Below are 20,702 nucleotides of genomic sequence, written 5' to 3' on the forward strand. Positions count from 1 at the left end.
ACTCAATGCCGCCGAATCAAAATACTGTACGATAGAAAAAGAATTATTAGGAAGATGGACCGTTAATGACAAAGTGTTTGCATTGTCAATGTATAAGCGAAGTCCACGTTTATATAGATATTTACAAGTTCATTTTGCATTACCATCTATTAGAACATTAAAAGATCTTTTGTCTAAAGTGCCTTTTGAGTGTGGACTGATTCAGCTTGTTTTACAGAGTTCAGCAAACCATACTCTCGTTTTTATGGTAAAGGGAATAAAAAAAAATTACAAACAAACTGTAGCATACTATTTCACCAGGGACACAATAAAAACACACAGTCTGAAACAAATTATTGTCGAGGTCATTAAACAATTGCAAGAAATTGGGTTGAATGTCATGGCCACTGTGTGTGATCAAGGTACTACCAAAAAAGCTGCCTTGAAAAAACTTTGTGCCCTCAATCAAGATCGACCAAGCCCATATTACTTTGTTGTTAATGACCAGAGAATATGTACAATTTTTGATGTACCCCATCTGCTGAAGTGCACTCGTAATGCACTCATTGATTGCGTTATTGAGTATTCCAGTAAGAAGGTGCCAAAATTTGAACCTATTCAAACCGCCTTTAATTTGGATCAGACTACACGCACTTACAGGCTTCTACCCAAATTAAAAAATGAGCATTTTAATTCTAAAGATAATTTTATTAAAATGAAAGTGAAAGTAGCTGCTCAGCAGTTAAGTCAAACTGTTGCAGCCGCTATTGAAACATTCACTGACCAAGGACTCTTACCTCCATAAGCAATGGAGACCGCTGAATTTGTGTCATTTGTCGATGAGCTGTTTGATTCATTAAATGCACAACGTATGCACATGCGCTACGATGTGTAAAGACGTACCGAAATTGTGCTGCTCCTCTTGTAAAGAGGATATTATTGATGAAACTAAAAGAATTATATGTAGTGGCTGTGCAACCAAGTGTATCATCCTGATTGTACCAGTCTTAAGAAAACCGAACAAAAACTGCTTGAAAATGACAGTTTTAAATGGTTCTGTGCCCAGTGTAAAGTCATCACTACTAACGTAATTGATGTGCTAACGACATTAAAAAATAGTGTCCTCATGTGCCAGGATCAAATTCTTCGTCAAGGTATGACTATCGATAAACAAGCTTCAAAAATTCAAGAATTATTAAACGAAGTAAAACAGTTGAATTTACGCGATAAGAAAAACAAACAAGATAATTCTTTTTCATCGAACACTTCTTCACTGGACGTACCAAGGCTCCATAAAAACGATGTGTACAAACAACATATACACAGTGAATTAACGAAGCACGAGTACGATCATCACGAGATACGAGATAAGCCGAGGGTTAGGTCTTCGAATTTGCCAAATACCGGCTCAACTAGTAATCTGAATTCCTTAGAAGGATCGATACTAACCGATGAACACAACAAGGATCTTTTCTCAAGTACAAGAACAACTGCTTTCGCAGAGCCAAAGATAAAATTCAACGAGCTAATTCCAACCATTATGAATGAGTTACCTGAAAATTCAGTGTCAACCAAAGGATTGAATCAAGATGAGGACTTCACCTTAGTCACCAATAAGAAAAAATTTAGTGCAAGACCTCAAGGACGTAAACCAAATCAAGTCATCACTGGTACGGCGGAGAATAACGAGGAGTTATCAGCTGCTGGGAAGAGGGCTTGGTTTTACGTTGGGAGAGTTAAAAAGGATGTTGAGGAAGTCAAAAACAAATTTTAAAAAATGAAAATCAAAAAGAGGAAAATCACAAATTAGAAATGGAAAAATTACTTTTGAAACACTCTTTGGAAAACATTCAACTAGAATACTTGTACGCGACGCAAAAACTATCTGCAAGAGGAGCTCTTGAGTTATTTCAAAAACGCTACGTTTTTAAAAATAAAAACAAAAAAGAACAAAGCCCCCTCGAGATGTGGAAAGCATTTCTACAGGAAGAAAATACGGGAAAAGCGTTCCAGGCGCGAATGGCAGAGGCAGAATGCCATAATGTTGCTGAGATTGCAACTAAAGTGTATGGGACAATTAGTGATGACATACATAATTATTTCCACAGTGGGATAAGGAAAGTGTATCTAGTGAAATCTGAACTTTCTCATTGTGATTATATTTTTTTGAAAAACGTTTGCTTAGCACTTCCATTGAGCCCTTCCGACATAGTTACTTTAGACAATAAAAGCCAATTTTTATTTTCCCCACCAAGAAAGTCTTAATGTGATAATATTTGTTGAAAGTAAATAATAATTTGTATTTTCGCGGGTTTATGTATGTTTAGGGAATTTTACTTTCATTCTGTCAATTGTCAATTACAAAAAGTTCAGTTCGAAATGTAATGTGAAGCAATGTGTAACGTTCATTATTTTTCAATACAATTCATTATTAATACACCTGATGAGTTCAACAGTTATTTTGTAAATATTACCAAAAATTTTATAAATAATATACCACAGGTCCAGACTAGTTTCAATAAATACCTACTACAAGCTAATATTAATAATTTTGAATTCAAAGAAGTGACTTTTAATGAGGTTAGAAGTATGATACACAGTTTGAAAAACACAAATAGTAGAGATGTGTATGGTATAAATACCATTATAATCAAGAATTTAGTTAATATAATTGTTATTCCATTAACAAGAATAATTAACAAATGTATACGAGATTCTGTTTTCCTTGACCAATTAAAAATTGCTAAGGTTATTCCTGTTTTAAAAAAGAATGATCCAAATGTTGTTACCAATTATAGACCAATATCGCTTGTCCCCATTTTAAGTAAAATATTTGAGACCATTCTTAAAGTACAACTTAGTGCATATCTGGAAGGGAACGATTTACTGCATAGCTCTCAATTTGGTTTTCATAGTAATAGATCTACGTGTTTAGCTGTTAATACAATTTGTAATGAAGTTCTTCGAGCCTTTGAGAAAAAAAGTTACTCTTTAATGTTAAGTTTTGACTTATCTAAAGCTTTCGATTGTGTCGACCACAGTATTCTTTTACAGAAGCTTAAATATTATTCTGTCAGTACGAACAGTATAATGTTAATTGAATCTTACTTAAGCACAAGAACTCAATTTGTCCATTTTAATAACGTGAATTCAGTTGTCAAGAATATATATATGGGTGTTCCACAGGGTTCGATTCTTGGACCTTTGCTTTTTTTATTATACATTAATGACCTTCCCAATTGTATTACCAGTGGCAAATGTATCCTCTTTGCTGATGACACTTCAGTTATTATAAATAATAGAAATCCTGTTGAATTAAATTTGGTTAAGTGTGCCGTGCAGTCTGATGTATTTACCTGGTTTGCCGCAAACAAACTTACGCCTAATGTCAATAAAACTCAGTATATGACATTTTCATTATACGATATGCATTTACATCATGATCCTATTTCATTTCTTGGACTTAAATTAGATAATCATTTGACCTGGGACTTGCATGTACAGTATCTATTAGACAAATTGTCTAATAAACTATTCTTTTTACGTAGGCTTAATGAAATCGTTTCTACAAAAATGCTTAAAATGGCTTACTATGCTGCTGTACATAGCGTTATCTCGTATGGGATTCTTGTCTGGGAACATTCTTGTCACTGTAAAAAAATTTTTGCTATTCAAAGAAAATGCATCAGAATTATGGGAGGACTTCGTTATCGTGATGATTGCAGACCTTATTTTGTAAAATATAAAGTACTTACCTTACCTAGCATTTACATTCTTGAGTGTTTAATCTGTATGTATAAACATGTGTCAAATTATTCTACTTTTGATCATGCCTATTCCACGAGAAATAAACATGCTATTCAGATGGATTTTCTTAGATTAAGCAAAACTAGAAACAGTACATTCTATTATTGTATCAAGTTTTATAATGCTCTACCATTATATGTACAAGAGAGTACTTTTATAATCTATAAAAAGATAATTAAAAGGTGTTTAACTGAAAATGCTTTTTATAGCTTTGATGAATTTTTTGAATATTGTACTGTGCATAAATGTCTATAGTTGTATATTTAATTTCATTATTTTATTATATTTTTTTGGACGAGTGTAATTTTTTTTGTAAATTTAAGCATAATAAAGCATAAATTATTATATATATATATATATATTATATTATAAATGGAAGCAAGCGGTACCCTTCAGAGGGAAAAGTTCTTAGGTGTGCCCTATCCAACGAGTCTCCTCATTTGTCATTTTGGACTGACAATTTACCCAAAATTAGGGATTGGAAGATAATTGATTTAAAAACTGGTAAAGTTCGCACGAACTTCAAATTTGTTGATGGATGGCAAACTACCATTAAATCAATTAAATTCCTGTGGCAAAATTTAACAGAGATGGGCTTGCAGTACCTATCATTGAGGAACTTGAATCAGGATCCAGTAGAGAATTTGTTTTGTCAAATAAGGCAGCATGGAATTTGTAATACAAATCCAACTTGTTTCCAGTTTGTGGCTGCTTTAAAGAGCGTAGTGCTCAATAATTTCAGTGCACCTACCTCTAGAGGTAGTAACTGTCAGGAAGATCACTGCACCTCTTTAGGCAACCTCAGTAGGTATTTGACTGAACACGGTTCTCGTACTGATGTTGATTTAATCGACTCGGAGTTGGATGAGGAACAAAACATCAGTGAGTTTCTATTGAACGAACAGAATCAGGCAAGTGCATATGTCGCTGGATACCTTTTAAAAAAAAGTGGTATACCAGATTGTGACACTTGTAAACAAAATTTGACGTCTGAACCAAATTCTAGTCATTTATTCATTAGTCACAAAGAGCGCTACGAGGGTTGCTTAGTGTATCCCAGTGACCGTTTGACAGAATTAATTGAAACAACTCATATAAAATTGTTCAATTTTCTGGATGACCACGGTGTACAAAGTAGGCTCGAAGATAATTTTAAAAAAATATGTTGCTAGTTTATTGACCTTCGTTTTCTGTGATCAACATTCTTGTCAGAATGCAATAATTGATAAATGTGTCCGTTTGACGATTTACAAATATTTGCGAGACAAGAAGGAAAAGGGTAAGAGAATGAAACTTACCCAAAGTCATAACAACAAGATGAAAAAGCTTCGCGCAAAATAAACTGCAATGTATTATAGTGTCTTATTTATATAAATACTGATTTAAGGAATGTTCTAATTTTTTTTCTGTTTTTTTTTTTCATGTAACCCTTACCTGGAGGAAATGGAAGCCCTTGGATGGACCCCATTTGACGTCTAGGAGTATTATGGTGGAAAAGTTCCGTTTTTGTTAATTTTTTAAAGACTGTTAAAGTTGAGACTGATTTTATTTTTTGTTTATAACAGAATTGTTTTTTATTTTATTGTTAATTTTTGAATTGTATATATATATATAGTCTATTTTTAATATTCAATATACTTCGTTTGTAAAATTTTATGAATTTTATTTCTTTCCATTAATAAAGCAAATAAGTAGTGGTAGGCAACCGATATGACACGATGCTGGAGTATGCAACCGGTATGACACGATGCTGGAGTATGCAACTGGCAATACACGTAGTAGCATGCATTTATTTGAATTTCCCGCACTTTTACATCGCAACATGACGGTCGAGAACTGTCACTGCTGCTACCCAAGATTCGTAAAGTATACAGGTTGCCTGGTAACTAACGAGTGGTGGGAGGTATCGCCATATTGCTACGTCATCCAGCGTGCCCACAGCTTGCAGACAGCTTGTTTACTGTAGTGAAACTGAGTGATTTTGTTGAAAATTTGTTGTTCTACCGGTGTTTATAGTAGTATTTTATGGTAATAGGTATTAATTGTAAACAAGTGATGTGTTAGCTATATTCTTTTAATTTATTAGATGCCTGGAGGAAGTATTTGTAGCGTTGCTATTTGCAAGAACAATTCCAAGAAGGCGAAAGAAAGTGGACAAAGTCAGATGTTTTTTAACTTCCCTAAAGATCCCCAGATTAGGAAAGAATGGGTTAGGAAGTGCCATCGGAAAGACAAATTTGACCCACAAAATAAAAGAGTTTGCAGCGATCATTTTACACCCGATGATTATGAAGATTTGTTGCAAGCTAGATTATTAAAAATTAGGCCAAAAAAATTGAAAAAAAACGGTATGTAACGTGGTTTATGCTTTGTAACATTTTCTCTAAAATATACAATTTTTAGCTGTTCCTTCTCTACACTTACTGAACGAGTCATGTAGCTCAACCACTGCAATTACAGAACGGACAAAGAGAGCGGAAATAAAGCAGAGGAAACTTTTTGTAGAAACTTTAATAACAACTCCACAAACAGCTTCATCAGTTGAATCTGCTACACATTTATGTGATCTACCTTCCACCAGTACAGACGTATTTACAACTTCAACTAGTATGAATGTAGTTGAAACTTCAGCCAATGCAACAGAACAATTAAGAATAAAAATAATAGAATTGAAATCAGAGAATGAAAATTTGAAAAAACAAATTTTGGAATACCAAAGTAATGAAGAAAAAATGCGGAGTCAAATTGCAGAGTTTGAGAAGCAGCTAAAAGAAGCTCACTCCAATTTTGAAGATAAAGTGAAAGAAAGTTTCAAGGATTTATTAAGTCCTAATCAAATTGAGATAGCTCTAAAGATGAAGAAAAAAGCGAGATGGACACAAGAAGAATTATCTCGAGCTTTCACCCTCAGATATTTCAGCAAAAGAGCATATATATATTTAAGAACCATCTTACACTATCCATTACCAGGTTTGTCTACATTACAGCAGTGGGCTGCAAATATAAATCTGCGCAATGGGGTGCTTACGGACGTTTTAAGAATCATGGAGACTATGGGTAAAAGCAAAACTTTATTACAGAGGACCACTGTTTTATCATTTGATGAAGTCAAAATTGCGAGTCTGTTTGAATATGATCAGAAAGAAGATGAAGTAGTGGGACCTTATTCGTACATGCAGGTCATGATGGCTAGAGGTGTGTTTGATGCATGGAAACAGCCGGTGTTTATAGCTTTTGACACAAAAGTCACTAAAACTTTAATTAATAACATTTTAACATGTTTACATGATATTGATTATAATGTTGTTGCTTGCACATCTGACTGTGGAGGAGGTAATCAGGGACTTTGGAAAGAATTCAATCTAAGCATTGAAAACTCCAGTATCTTACATCCAAGCACTCAAAAACCTGTTTATTTCTTTGCTGATGTTCCCCACCTATTGAAGTTAGTGAGAAATTGGTTCCTAGATACAGGCTTTATTTTAAAAGATGGAACTTTAATTAATGTGGAGCCAGTGAGAGCACTTGTTGATGCTACAAGTAGCGAGATAAGTTCTTGTCACAAACTTAAGTCAACACACGTCACCTGTGAGAAAACACAGCGACAAAATGTAAGGTTGGCAGCCGAGGTGTTTTCAAACACAACAGCGACGGCGCTGAAACGATATTTACCTGGTTCGAATAAAATATTGGCCAGAGATGTTGGAGAATTTATTGAACTGGTAAATAACTGGTTCGATATCATGAACAGTTATACTCCGTCAGCTGTCGTTCCTACAAAAAGACCTTTTGGATTGAATATGATTCAACAAAATGCTACATTAGAAGACATGAAGGCAACTATTAGTGGCATGACTTGCTGTGGGAAAAAAAGCCTGCAAACCTTCCAGAGGGGAATTGTAATGAGTATTAATTCATTGCAAGGGTTGTTCCAGCACCTCAAGGAAACCATGAACATAAGTTACATCTTAACCCATCGCTTAAATCAAGACTGTCTAGAAAATTTCTTTTCTCAGGTATAGACTTTGCATAATTTTTTAATCACATTTACAAAATATTTGTTTTTAGCTTAGAACCAGAGGAGGCCTTCATGACCACCCTTCGCCTTTGAATGCGTTGTACCGGATTCGCATGATTCTTCTGGGTAAGAATCCAGGCCTAGTCCAAAAATCTGCAAATGTAGAAATCCCTGTGGAATGTGAAGACGATAGTTTTGTTTTGGCTGCAGCCTTGAAACGTGCTAATATTGAGAACATACAAATTACTGAACCTCAACCAGTGAATGTCGAGGATGATGCCAGCTCTACAAACAGTTCCACTGGATCTATTTCTTCGACATCTGTTGCGGAAAAAGATGGTCTTTTGTATGTAGCAGGGTATTTAGCAAAAAAATTTTTAAAGGAGTACTCATCTCTTGGTCGATACACGCACGAAACACAGGGGGCGATGAATTTGCATTCATATATGCTGCCATCTTGGATAGAGAGCCTGTCATTTGGAGGACTAATACAACCCTCAGAAATTTGGATGCATCAAGTGGAGGCGATGGAAAAATATTTCCAACGTTTCCACAAAAACGATATCGTGAAAGGCAAAAACATTACCAACAACACAGCTATGTATATTAAAAAAAAAGTTTATAATTTGATGATTCCAGACAAGTCGGTTAAAGCTTTTGCTCGTCAAAGGATCTTTATTAGGATCAAATTTTTAAATTTTCGAAAAGAGGAAGCTAAACTGCGGAAACGGAAGCATGCGTTAGCAGGTGCATCTACAAAAACAGTAAAAAAAATGAAGAAAATTGTAAATTAAAACGTCTTTTCGTTTATCGTAGTTTTATTGTTATTATTTTAAACCCACCATTTACCCAAATAAACGACCGGCATTCAAGTAAGATTTGCACTATTACCTGTAACAACACTAACGATACCAATAATTTATTCTAATATAATTTCATGTGTTGATTTAAAAAGATCACAAGTTGCTTAAAAAACATGTTGTAGTAGACACGACAAGTTGATACATGACATTTTTAAACGAATACAGGATATACCCAAAACTGAGATGACTTGCAGTAGAACTAGATTGTTGTCTTTATAACAGTAAAACATGTCAATTAACTGAATAAGTAAATAATACTAAGGTACTAATAAATTTTTTTCGGTCACCTATTACTTCACTCCAAGAAATTTGTGATTAACAGTGTTCACAGTGTCTGTGAGCTATAATTTTATTTGACGATAGTACATTTTTTTTCATTTAACATAATTATTTTTGATTTGACAACAAAATTTGATTGTTGCTGAACAGTTAGCGAGTCACGTTATGCATAACGTTGTTTAAATGAGGCTGCTGAGTGACGTCAATTCCCGCCAGTTTCCGCCTCGCTCTGATTGGCCCATACTTACCAGGCAACCTATATACTTTACAAATCTTGGCTGCTACCAATGAAATACATGGGGCCTGCGCTTCTTCTATATTAACTGTTCTGTGATGTAAACTAGTGTAGTATTGACGCTCTTCTAGTGTAGTCGTAGTCAATTGTCAGTGTTCCACCGTAACGAGATTTTAGTTTTTTTTTATTTATTCGGTAATTAATTAATCAATTATTATATCCAATATGTTATTTTTATATATTTATTGGATTTTAGGATCAAAATAATTTTTGGTCATAGATAAATGGCTGAACTTAAATAAGAATTGTAATGACGCAGATGATAATGCTACAAATTCTCCCCAGGCAGACACAGTATTGAAAAGCAGGCATCTAATGTGCGAAAAAGAAAATAGTCGTTTCTTCAATTTGGCTTTACATTTCAAAATTGTAAGAGTAATGAACAACCTCTTTGTTTGATCTGCAATGAATTATTGGCTCCGGAGAGTATGAAACCATCAAAATTAGAAAGACATCTTGAATCAAAGCATGTTTCGTATGTCAATAAACCAAAAGAATATTTTGAAAGACTGTATAAATCTTTAAATAAAGAAAAAAAAATCCTTTGAAAAATTTATGACCGTTAATGAAAAATATTTACTAGTGTCATATGAAGTTTCATACTGTATTGCTAAAATTAAAAGGCAGTTCACCATTGGACAAGATCTTGTATTACCTGCTGCTATTAAAATGGTAGAAATACTACATGGAAGTAAATATGGCGATGATGTTCGAAAAATTCCTGTGTCGAACGTCACTGTCTCGAATAGAATTTTTGATATTAATAAGGACCAATTAGTGCAACTTATTACAAGAATTAAAGAAAGCCCAAAATTTTCAATTCAGTTGGACGAAACAACGGATATTACTAAATTGGCTCAGTTGTTAGTATATGTCAGGCACGTTTATAAAGAAAGCGTGGAGGAAGAATTGTTATTTTGTCGTCCTATGAAAGACCATACTACAGGGAAAGATATATATTGTAAAGTTGACGAATTTTTAAAAAACTGAAGGTTTAGAATGGAGAAATTGCTATGGAATATGTACAGATGGTGCAAGATCGATGACGGGCAAAAATATTGGTTTTAAATCATTTTTTCAAGCTGCTCAATATGATCATATAACTTTTACTCACTGTCTTATTCACCGAGAGGCCCTTGCAACAAAAAAATTAGCATCAGAATTGAATGATGTGCTTCAGGATGCTGTTAAGGTCATAAATTTTATTAAGAGCCATGCCCTTAACAGCCGCTTATTTTCAAATCTCTGTAAGGATACGGATTCCAACTACACAACTTTATTATCACATGCAGAAGTAAGATGGTTGTCAAGAGGTCAAAGTTTAAGAAGATTATTGTTATTAAAGGACGAAATCGAAATATTTTTAACCGAACGAAAATGTGAACTTGCTGCTTTTTTCAAAATGACTTATGGCTATCCAAACTGTGTTATTTGTCAGATATCTTTATGAAATTAAACGATCTCAACTTGTTTAATGTTTAATGTTTAATGTTTAATTTATTAACGGAAACTTCCAATTTACAAAAAAAATAACAATAAATGGAAAAGAAAAATCAAAACAGAACATAAATAGTTAATTCCTAACAGTGGTTAACAACATATTATTAACTTATTTAGATAAATTGATGAATGTGGATATTACAATTAGAAAAGAAAAAAAAAATTACACCTGCCTATAAAATATTGATACCTGGCGTCTAAATTTGTTAAAATTCGAATTAAAAACGAGCACGTTACCGTTGGACAATCTGTTTGCTGCCATCATCATCCTATGTAGAGGATGATTTCGACATAGATTTGTTGATACGTTTGCAACTCTAAAAATGTTTCTACTTCTAGTAGAGCGACTGTTAGAGAATGGTACCAGAAAAGACAATCGCGCCAACAAATCCGAATTTTCAATAAAACCATGAATAATATTATGGAGAACACATGCATCTGATATATGTCTTCTAACACTTAATTGTGTGATGTTAAAACTGTGCATAATCCAGTTATAATCACCCTTAATATGCTTATATCCAATCCTAAATTCCAACGAACGAAGAAATTTTTTCTGCACCTTTTCTAATAATTCCACGTCGACATTGTATATAGGTGACCAAACAGATCCGCAGTATTCTAAATGAGAACGCACCAAAGAACAGTACAGCGTTCTAAGTGCAACAGGAGATAATTCTTTACAATGACGCCAAATGAAGCCCCACATACCTAACGCCTTCTTTGAAATATATTCATAATGGCTTTTAAACGACAGTGTTGAATTGAATATGACACCTAAATCCTTTATTTCAGAAACACGATTCAGCGAGTTATTATTAATATGATAGTCAAACCTAATGCTAGACTTAATATTGAAAAAGGAAATAATATAACATTTCTTGAAGTTCAACGGTAACAAATTGTTATTACACCAACTTAATGCACTATTAAGATCCATTTGCAGTTCTTCAGCATCCTTATGACAACGAATAATTTTAAAGATCTTCAAGTCATCGGCATATAGTAAATAACTGGAATATCTTAAATGACATATTAAGTCATTTAAAAACAATAAAAAAAGAACAGGTCCACAATGCGTACCTTGCGGAACACCAGAAGGCACGTCAAATGAGCGAGATAAAAAATTACCAATACGGACCTGTTGACTCCTGCCTAAAAGAAACGACGACAACCACTTAATCGTGTTATCTCGAAAACCAAGCTTATCCAACTTCATAATTAATAAGTTATGGTTGACGCGATCAAATGCCTTAGCAAAATCCGTATAGACTGAATCGACTTGTAAACGATTTGAAAAAGCTTCATTTATAAATGATGTGTATTCAAGCAAATTTGATAGTGTGGATCTCTTGGGCATAAATCCGTGTTGTTTATCTGAAATTATAGAAGAAGAAGCCCACTGCAACTGACTTGTAACAATAGAATCCAGTAACTTAGGAATAGCCGACTGATTGCATACTCCCCGATAGTCATCAATTTTATTCCGTTTACCCGATTTGAAAACTGGCATAACATAACTGCATTTCCATGATGATGGGAAAATGCCTTGTTCCAAGGATGTTTTAAACAAAATATATAAAGGTAAACTGAGTGAAAATTTGCAGTTTTTTAAAACAATGCTAGGGATACCATCTGGTCCAGAATTACACGAGGGTTGTAGTTTACAAATATGTTCAAAAACTTCACGTATACTGGTTCTTAAACCAACATCATTTACTTGTGTGTTCTGATCAAGTTCATATGTTGTCTTTGTGTAATTCTCATTTGTGTAAACCGATGAGAAATAAACCGCAAAAAGATTAACAATGTCTTCTCCGCCTTTTGCGAGTTGTTGACCCAAGTTCATTTCTAACGGGAAATTATTATCCGATTTCCTTTTGCTGTTAACAAATTTCCAAAAAGATTTAGGATTCTCAGTTATATTATTATTAGTTTTTTTAATGTACGTGTTGTATGATTGTTCTCTAACTATTCTACAGCGATCTCTTAAAGATTTAAAATATAAATAATCATCAAGTTTACCAGTTTCTTTGTATCGACGATGGACAGAAGTTTTTAACTTGCATAATTCTTTAAGTTCCTTACTGAACCAATTAGGAAATGTTCTAGCTTTATGTTTAATAACTTTATACGGAATATATTGCTGGAAACCATAAAACACAATTTCATAAAATAAAAAAACATTTTCATCCAAGGTGTTACCAACTAAAGAAGTATCCCAACAAATAGACGAATAGAATGCATTTAAACCTTCATAATCTCCATTAGCGAAGTCTAAAACTTGGATTTCAGATTCCAATGAAGCAGGGAGATTAACGGAAATAATCCAGGAATACGGAGAATGATGAAGATTTTCAGGAAATAAACTATCTAGTGCGGAACACACATCCACATTATCTACACTAGAGAAGACCAAATCAAGAAAAACGTTCCTTAAATTGGGTGTTTTATTAATTTGTTTCATATTCATAAGAGAACAAGTATGACTAATGATATTAAAGAAATCATTCGAAACACTGAGGTCATCGCAACTATTCCAAGGTACATTAGGCAGATTTAAATCTCCAGCAATAATATAAGACAAATCAGGAGTAAGATCAAAAAGCAACTCTAAGTCAGAGCAAAAATCTTCATAAACACTCAGATCACTAGCAGGAGGAATATACACGCCCCCTACAATTAGGTCTAGATTATTGAATTTTATCCTGATGTATATACTTTCAACAGATTGACCAACAAGAGCAACAGAAGCGTTCAATTCTTTCCTAACAAGAATCAATACTCCGCCTCCACGAACTTTAACGCTAGTTTTAAAATTACGATCCGCCCTAAAAATATTGTAATTGCATAGATTTAATTCGTTATTGGAAATACTATCACAAAACCAAGTTTCTGTTATAATAAGAATATCGTAGACACAAGAATTCACCTTAACCGAAAAGTCCTCTAACTTAGTTCTTAAACCGCCAACATTTTGATAATAAAAACTTATCACTTTTTTGATCGTCCATACACGGGTGGGTCTATCTTCTTTGTAATATAGGGTTGATTGTTCTTATATTTAATGGTAATGTCTGATTCACCTCGTGCCAGCCTATCCTTATAGTCTTTCCGAACAGTATTGTTAATCTCTCTCTGCATGTTAGTAAGGTCCGGACGAAAATGGAACTGCCTGTTATCATTATTTCTGTTAGTACGTAGAACTTCTTTTACAATAATTTCATTATCAAAAGTAATTTTTTTTTTGTCTCTTGTCTCTTCAAAGAAAAAATTGCGATATATTTGCTTCGAACGATAAAATTGAAACTTTGAGCGTTTTGGCTGTCCACTTTAAGTTATTTTCTGAAGTTCCGGTTGTTTGTTGTTTGAGGTTAGGTATCTTTCGCCGACGCTACAAAAACACCACTGACGTGCATGTTGCTAATCATCGGGGCTTACCTGGTTGTTTTGAGATCCCGGATAATTGATACATCCTGGCAGAATGCGCTAAATCACAGCTTTAGTTTTGATATATGATTGCGTTTTGGAGGTTGACAGATCGGTCAGTCCCAGTGTCGAGATGCCAACCAAGGGTGTATTGATTTCCCTAGATCGATCTGGAATGGTACATGCGTAGGCGAAGGGTTGAAAAAAAGGGAAAAAAATAACGGAAAAGTGCGCCATTTTGTCTTTTGGTGAGCGTGGGCTCCGACAAGAAAAGGGAGTGCGAGGTTTCGACGTGGTGGTGATGATTCAGGGACAGCGGAGGCAATTCCTAGTTTATGGAGTTATTGTGATCTAGAGGATCGTTTATGGGATTTGGCCGCTAGCCGTTGTGACGGGATAGAGTCCTGTAAGAAGCCACCCTCCCGAACTACTACAAGGCCGCCTTCCATCACAGGTAGAGTTTAGTTTTCCGTTTTGCTCCATTTTGCATGCAAGAGTTACGTAGAAATGCGAGTTTTTGTCCTCTTACAGGCCTTTTTCTATGTTCGCCCCTTTTCGCCTCTTTTGGAGTTGAGTCTCCCGTTGCTGTTGGGGTTTTTTTTTTGCTGCCCGTCCGGCGTCCAGGAGTGTTAGTCGACGGTGTCGTCTTCTGGTGTTACTCCCGAAGCGAGTGATGAAACCGAATTGCTCTAGCTGCTGATCCTAGAAGTGACCGTCCGAATCGACCGAACCTCAATACCATTCCACTGAAGCGGACAACCCTATCGCAAGCATACCCTTTAGTTTAAGTTGTCTTTATTGCCGTGTAATTAGGTTTAATTTTGTTGTTATGCGGTGAAGCGCGTCCCGACCGTACGGGTGTCGCTGTCTCTTCCTTCCTTTAGATTTGCTTGTTATTAAGTTAGTTTTTGCGGCAACGGTGGAGTAAACCAGTTGGTCTACAGGCCGATTGCAGACATTGTGATAAGGTAGGTTTCCTTTGCTTCTGTGGGGGGGAAATGGGACGGGACGTTGCGTTTACGTAAGTAATCACTGTAGAAACGGTTTTTTCTTTTTAATTATACACCGCCTTCCACTTAAAGGTGTTATTGTGGTCCTTCCTCCTTCTGACGTCGACTGAAAGAGAGCTCTTCCCATGTCAATATAAATATAATTAATTGGTGGTTCACTTTTTTTTTGTTTGGTCTAGATCATCCACGACCACCTCCGCTTGAGCGTAGCCTGAAGCCGAAAACCACGTAACAGTGTTTCAATGGCGTGGCAATTTTGGCGCCCAACGTATTTACGTATTTTAGCGAATAGGTCGCAACCCAGGTCTCCCGAAGAGAAATCGGCCAAATCCCTCCTGATCGTCAAGCTCCTGAACCTGCACTCGGAGGTTCAGTCCAAGATCCGCCGGAGAGAGCGGTCGTTGATCAATCAGTCAGCTGTAATTCCCGATCTCGATATGTTGACGTTGGAGAACGAGGGTAGCAGTGCGTCAGAAGTCGAAGACCTGGCTGTCGCGTCACCGGCAGCTCTACCATTAGCGGACTCCAGCCATGTCGCGCCCAGTCGGTGTGGGAGTTACGCACCAGTCGCCAAATGGAACCTTAAGTTCTCGAGGGACGGGATGGAGATGTCGCGTTCTTGGCGCGAGTGGAGGAGTTGCGGGTGGCTTGGCATCTCAGCAAACGAGATCTGTTAGATGGAGCCATCGATCTGTTGACGGGCCGCGCATTGATCTGGCTTCGGGCAAACCGGAAGCGGGTAGATAAATTGGGATGCCTTAGTGGCCCTTTTCCGGCAACAATTCCAGCCCGCTGACTACAACGACGGGCTGTTTGATGAAATTCGGCAACGTACGCAAGGACCGGACGAACCGATGGGAATCTATTTGGCGGTAGTAGAGAATCTTTTTGACAGACTCACTTACAAGGTCCCGGAAGCAACACGCCTCAAAATCGTATTGCGGAATCTTGACCCATTCTACCAAGGTCAGTTGGGAGTCCGAACCATTAACTCGTTCGCGGAACTTTTGAAGTTTGGTCGCATGGTGGAAGCGCGGAAATCCACCATGGAATTTTTTCGGCCCCCAAAGGAGCGACATTCGCGTAGCCTTTTGGAACCTGATCTCGCCTACGTGGAAGTGGAACCTCCAAAGCCGTCAAAGGGTTCTCGAAAGCCTGCCTCTGTGGCTTCTACTTCGTCTGGTTCTGCTGGTTCCGCAGCGAAAGTCATTTGCACGAGAGTACACGGCTTTCACGGTACCAGGCCCTGGGTTGTTTCAGTATCGGCGCATGCCTTTTGGTCTCACTGGTGCTCCTGCCACTTGGCAGCGGATTGTGGATCAAATGATCGGTGCTGACCTTCAGCCTTATGTTTTTGTTTATTTGGACGAGATTGTTCTGGTTTCTCAGGATTTTGAGACACATTTGTCGTTGTTGAATCAGGTTTTTTATCGCTTGCAGAAGGCTGGAATGGTAGTTAGTATCGAAAAATGTCGTCCCCAGTTAAGATATCTAGGGTATGTCGTTGATCAATATGGATTGCGTCCGGATCCGGAGAAGGTAGAAGCCATTGTGGACATTTCTGTTTCCAGGAACGTGACTGAGGTGCGTCGATTTGTTGGTACGGTTTCGTGGTACAGGAAATTTGTACCAAACTTTTCCTCGGTACTGGAACCCCTGCGTCAGCTGACGCGTAAACGAGTTTATTTCAACTGGACGCCGGAGTGCGAAGACGCATGAAAGTCTTTGGTCACCGCTCTAATTTTGAGTTGTCCCGATTTTAGTCCTGAGTTCGTGCTCCAGTGTGATGCTTCGGCGTTTGGCGTTGGAGCGGTTTTGAGTAAAAAATTTGAAGACGGTGAAAAGCCTGTTTGTTTTATATCTCGTTCACTTTCCCGGGCTGAGCGCAATTACTCGACCACGGAGCAAGGGTGTCTTGCGGTGATTTGGGGGGGTAGAGAAGTTGAGGCATTATTTAGAGGGTGCTCGGTTCACGGTTATTACCGACCATTATAATTTACTTTGGCTCCACCGTCTAAGACCCACAAGGTCGCCTAGTTCGATGGACGTTGAGACTCCAACTATACGACTTCACCATTGTGCATAGAAAAGGGAACGAGAACGTGGTACCTGACATGCTGTGGCGTTCCGTGCCAATCTCCCTAGATTCCGTGGACGCGGTTTCGAATGATTTTCGGGCGACCACCGATAAGTGGTATCAGAAGATGTTGATTTCGGTCGTTGAGAATCCTAGGAAGTATGCGGCCTACGGTGTGGAAAACGGGCTGCTGTACAAGTACATCAAATGCAGTCTCCCTGAGTTCTATGGGAAGTCCGATTTTTGGAAACTGGTGGTGCCGAAGGATCATCGGAAGTCGATTTTGGAGCGTTGTCACGATATCCCCGCCGCTGGTCACGTGGGACTCTTTAAGACCTTTTGGAAGGTTCGCCACCAGTATATCTGGCCGAAGATGCAGGCTGACATAGTTCGATATGTCAAAGGATGCCGCACCTGTGCGCGATATAAGATGAAACGGAAAGCACCGGCCGGGTTGATGGCAGGCAGATCTACTATCACCGCTCCTTGGCAGTTGATTAGCCTGGACTTTATTGGACCCTTTCCACGCTCAACACAGGGTTATACATACACGCTTGTGGTAACTGACCACTTCACCAAATATGTTTTGTTGTTCCCGATTCGGGCTGGCTCAGCCAAGATTCTGTCTAGATGTGTCGAAGAAGGAGTGTTTTTAGTATATGATGCCCCAAAGTACCTAGTTTGCGATAATCGCACGTAGATGCGCAGCAGGGAGTTTCGTAAACTCTGCGAGAGTTAGGGAGTCACGTTGTCGTATACGCCTTTGTATTACCCGCGATCTGATCCCACGGAACGGGTAAATGGTGTCGTGAAGACAATGATCGCAACGACCGTGAAGAAAGATCATCGCCATTGGGCCGACAATCTCGCCGCAATAGGCTGCGCCATTCGATCTTCCTGACACGAGACTACTGGCTATAGTCCATATTTTGCCAATTTTGGGAGGGAACACAAACTTGTCGGGACTGACTTTGATAACTCGGTATCGGAGCCTGGAAACGACTTGACGAGTCAAATCCGCAAAAGACAGGTAGGATTCGAACAGCTGTACACGAACATCGTCGCGAAATTGAGATCTGCCTTCGTCCGCAAAAGTATTCTTATTATTATTATTATTGTTAGTTACGTTGGCCAACAGGTATTACAACCCAATTACAGACCAACGGGAAAAACTTTGGCTTTAGATGAAACAACTCTGTTAACAACAGCTAATATTACTGCAGTACCCATTGGGATACAGAGACACAGCGGATTTAGAAATACGTATACTATATAACCACATACCAAATTAAAGAAGCCTAAAGTAACTACCTAAAAATATCAAAAACAGGGACAAGATCTCGATGCCAATCTGGGAACCAAAAAGTATAACCTATCAAGTAGATTAGGACAGTCAAATTGAAAATGAATAAGTTTTCGCAGAAAGGACATGGACGCATTTACTCGTCTACTATCTAGGCTTTGAAATTGAAAGCGTTCTAAAAGAAGGGTATGAGAGATACCTCGCTCAGGATATATGCCGTCAACTCTGAATACTAAGTATTTAAGAAACCGACGTTGTATTTTCTCCAAGGATTCAATATGAATACGGGAAAATGGGGACCAAACCACACCAGCATACTCCAGCTTAGAGCGGACATACGCAAAGTAAAGAGTACGAAGGCAGCTAACGTGATTAAAAATTTTACCACATCTCATAATAAAACCAAGAGATTTTAGTGCTCCTGAACAAATGTTACTTATATGGTCAGCGAAAGTAAGCCTCGAATCGAATGTAACACCCAGATCACGAAAGGTATCAACTCTAGTTAGTATACCGTTATTAAGGGTATAACCATACGATATTAAAGAGGTGTTGTTAGTAAACGACATGATGTAACACTTAGCATAATTGACAGGTAGTAGATTGGAATTACTCCAGTTGTGAAATGTGTGAAGATCATTTTGTAGTGACAAGCAGTCTTCGAATGAAGTAACTTCTCTGAATATTTTTAGATCATCAGCGTACATGAGAACACTTGATTTGATATCCCTAACAACGTCATTGATGTAGATAACAAAAATAGCGGCCCCAATATAGAACCCTGTGGGACTCCAGAAGAGACAACAGTTTTGGAGGATTCATAGCCATTATAATTTACAACTTGAACTCTGTTGGATAAATAGGAACTGATTAAGTCAAACAGGGCACTTGAGAAGCCAAAATTTCGCAGTTTTACAAGTAAAAGACCATGATCTAATTTGTCAAATGCCTTAGAAAAATCTGTATAGGCCACATCCACCTGGCGTTTAGCATCAAGATATCAGCCACAAACTGCGTGAATTCGCAGAGATTGGAGGTGATAAATCGTCCATTAACAAATCCATGCTGAGACACAGTGATTAAACTCCGGGTATTAAATGAGATAAATTTATGTAGAATAGTCTCAAAAATTTTCGCTAAATTACAGATTAACGATATAGGCCGATAATTTTCAATCATAGTTCTATTTTCAGATTTAAAGATAGGTGAGATGATAGACAATTTCCACACATCTGGGAACACACCAGTTCGAAAAATTAGATTGACTATTATCATAAGAGGAAAAGCTAAAATGGATGCACAGTCGAACAGCAGAAAAGCTGGAATCCTATCATGCCCAAATGTAAAGTTAGGTTTAATTTTCTTTAAAGCCCACAGTACTTCAGATTCAGAATTATTAGGACAGATAATATTATTACTAAACGAATCCTCTGAATAAGCGTCAGCGATAGCTGTGGGACCCTTGTTTAGATTGAAGTTCCTACAGAAATGTTCCGCAAATGCATTTACAATATCGTAAGGATTTGTTAAAAGACTGTTAGAGTATGACATCTGAGAGGGAATACCATTACAGTTCTTTAAATTGTTAACATGTGACCAAAATTTACCCGGATTAGATTTGATATTAGATTCCAAATTCAATATATAACCAGTGATGAACGTGATATCCCACTCCGCAACCTTCATGGAGTCAATTTTGCCTTACGCAGGTATCCCGCGCAAAAAATTTGGGTGGTAAATTTAAATATCGGTTGTAAGGCTATGTTATTGAACTGTCAGATGTGAAAATGCTGTTATGTTGATTGAGGTTATATTGTGGTAGTAGGATTGCATATTTAAGTTAGGTGTGCGAATTGTTGGTTTTGTTACTGACTGATTTAAATTGATTTAACAAAACCTAAACACAACACGTTATTGGTATTTCTGTGTCACTTCAACGTTAAATGTTGATTGGATGGGTTGAATTAGGGATTTACTTTTTGTGAACGAATTAACGAATATCGCGTATTAAGAGTGACTAAGGGCGTTGCACCAGTCGTGCAAAACTAATAATTTTCTTTTCTTTTGTAGATTAGTGCCTAGTGCCACTTTTTTTATATTTCCTTTTGATGATTTAGGTCTCTGATTTAGGTTAGGCCAGGT

At 37.1% G+C, this 20,702-nt stretch overlaps 1 protein-coding gene across 1 annotated transcript in view; it reads right to left on the minus strand.

Annotated features, from left to right (window-relative positions):
- The window catches only part of LOC135143863 (uncharacterized), a 418,109-nt gene that overhangs the window by 303,018 nt on the left and 94,389 nt on the right, over positions 1–20,702 (minus strand). The window lies entirely within an intron of this gene.

This window comes from Zophobas morio, unplaced genomic scaffold, assembly GCF_036711695.1.
Source record: "Zophobas morio isolate AGI-343-1 ecotype UQ-CSIRO unplaced genomic scaffold, CSIRO_AGI_Zmor_V1 ptg000076l, whole genome shotgun sequence".
In the NCBI taxonomy this organism is placed as follows: domain Eukaryota; kingdom Metazoa; phylum Arthropoda; class Insecta; order Coleoptera; family Tenebrionidae; genus Zophobas; species Zophobas morio.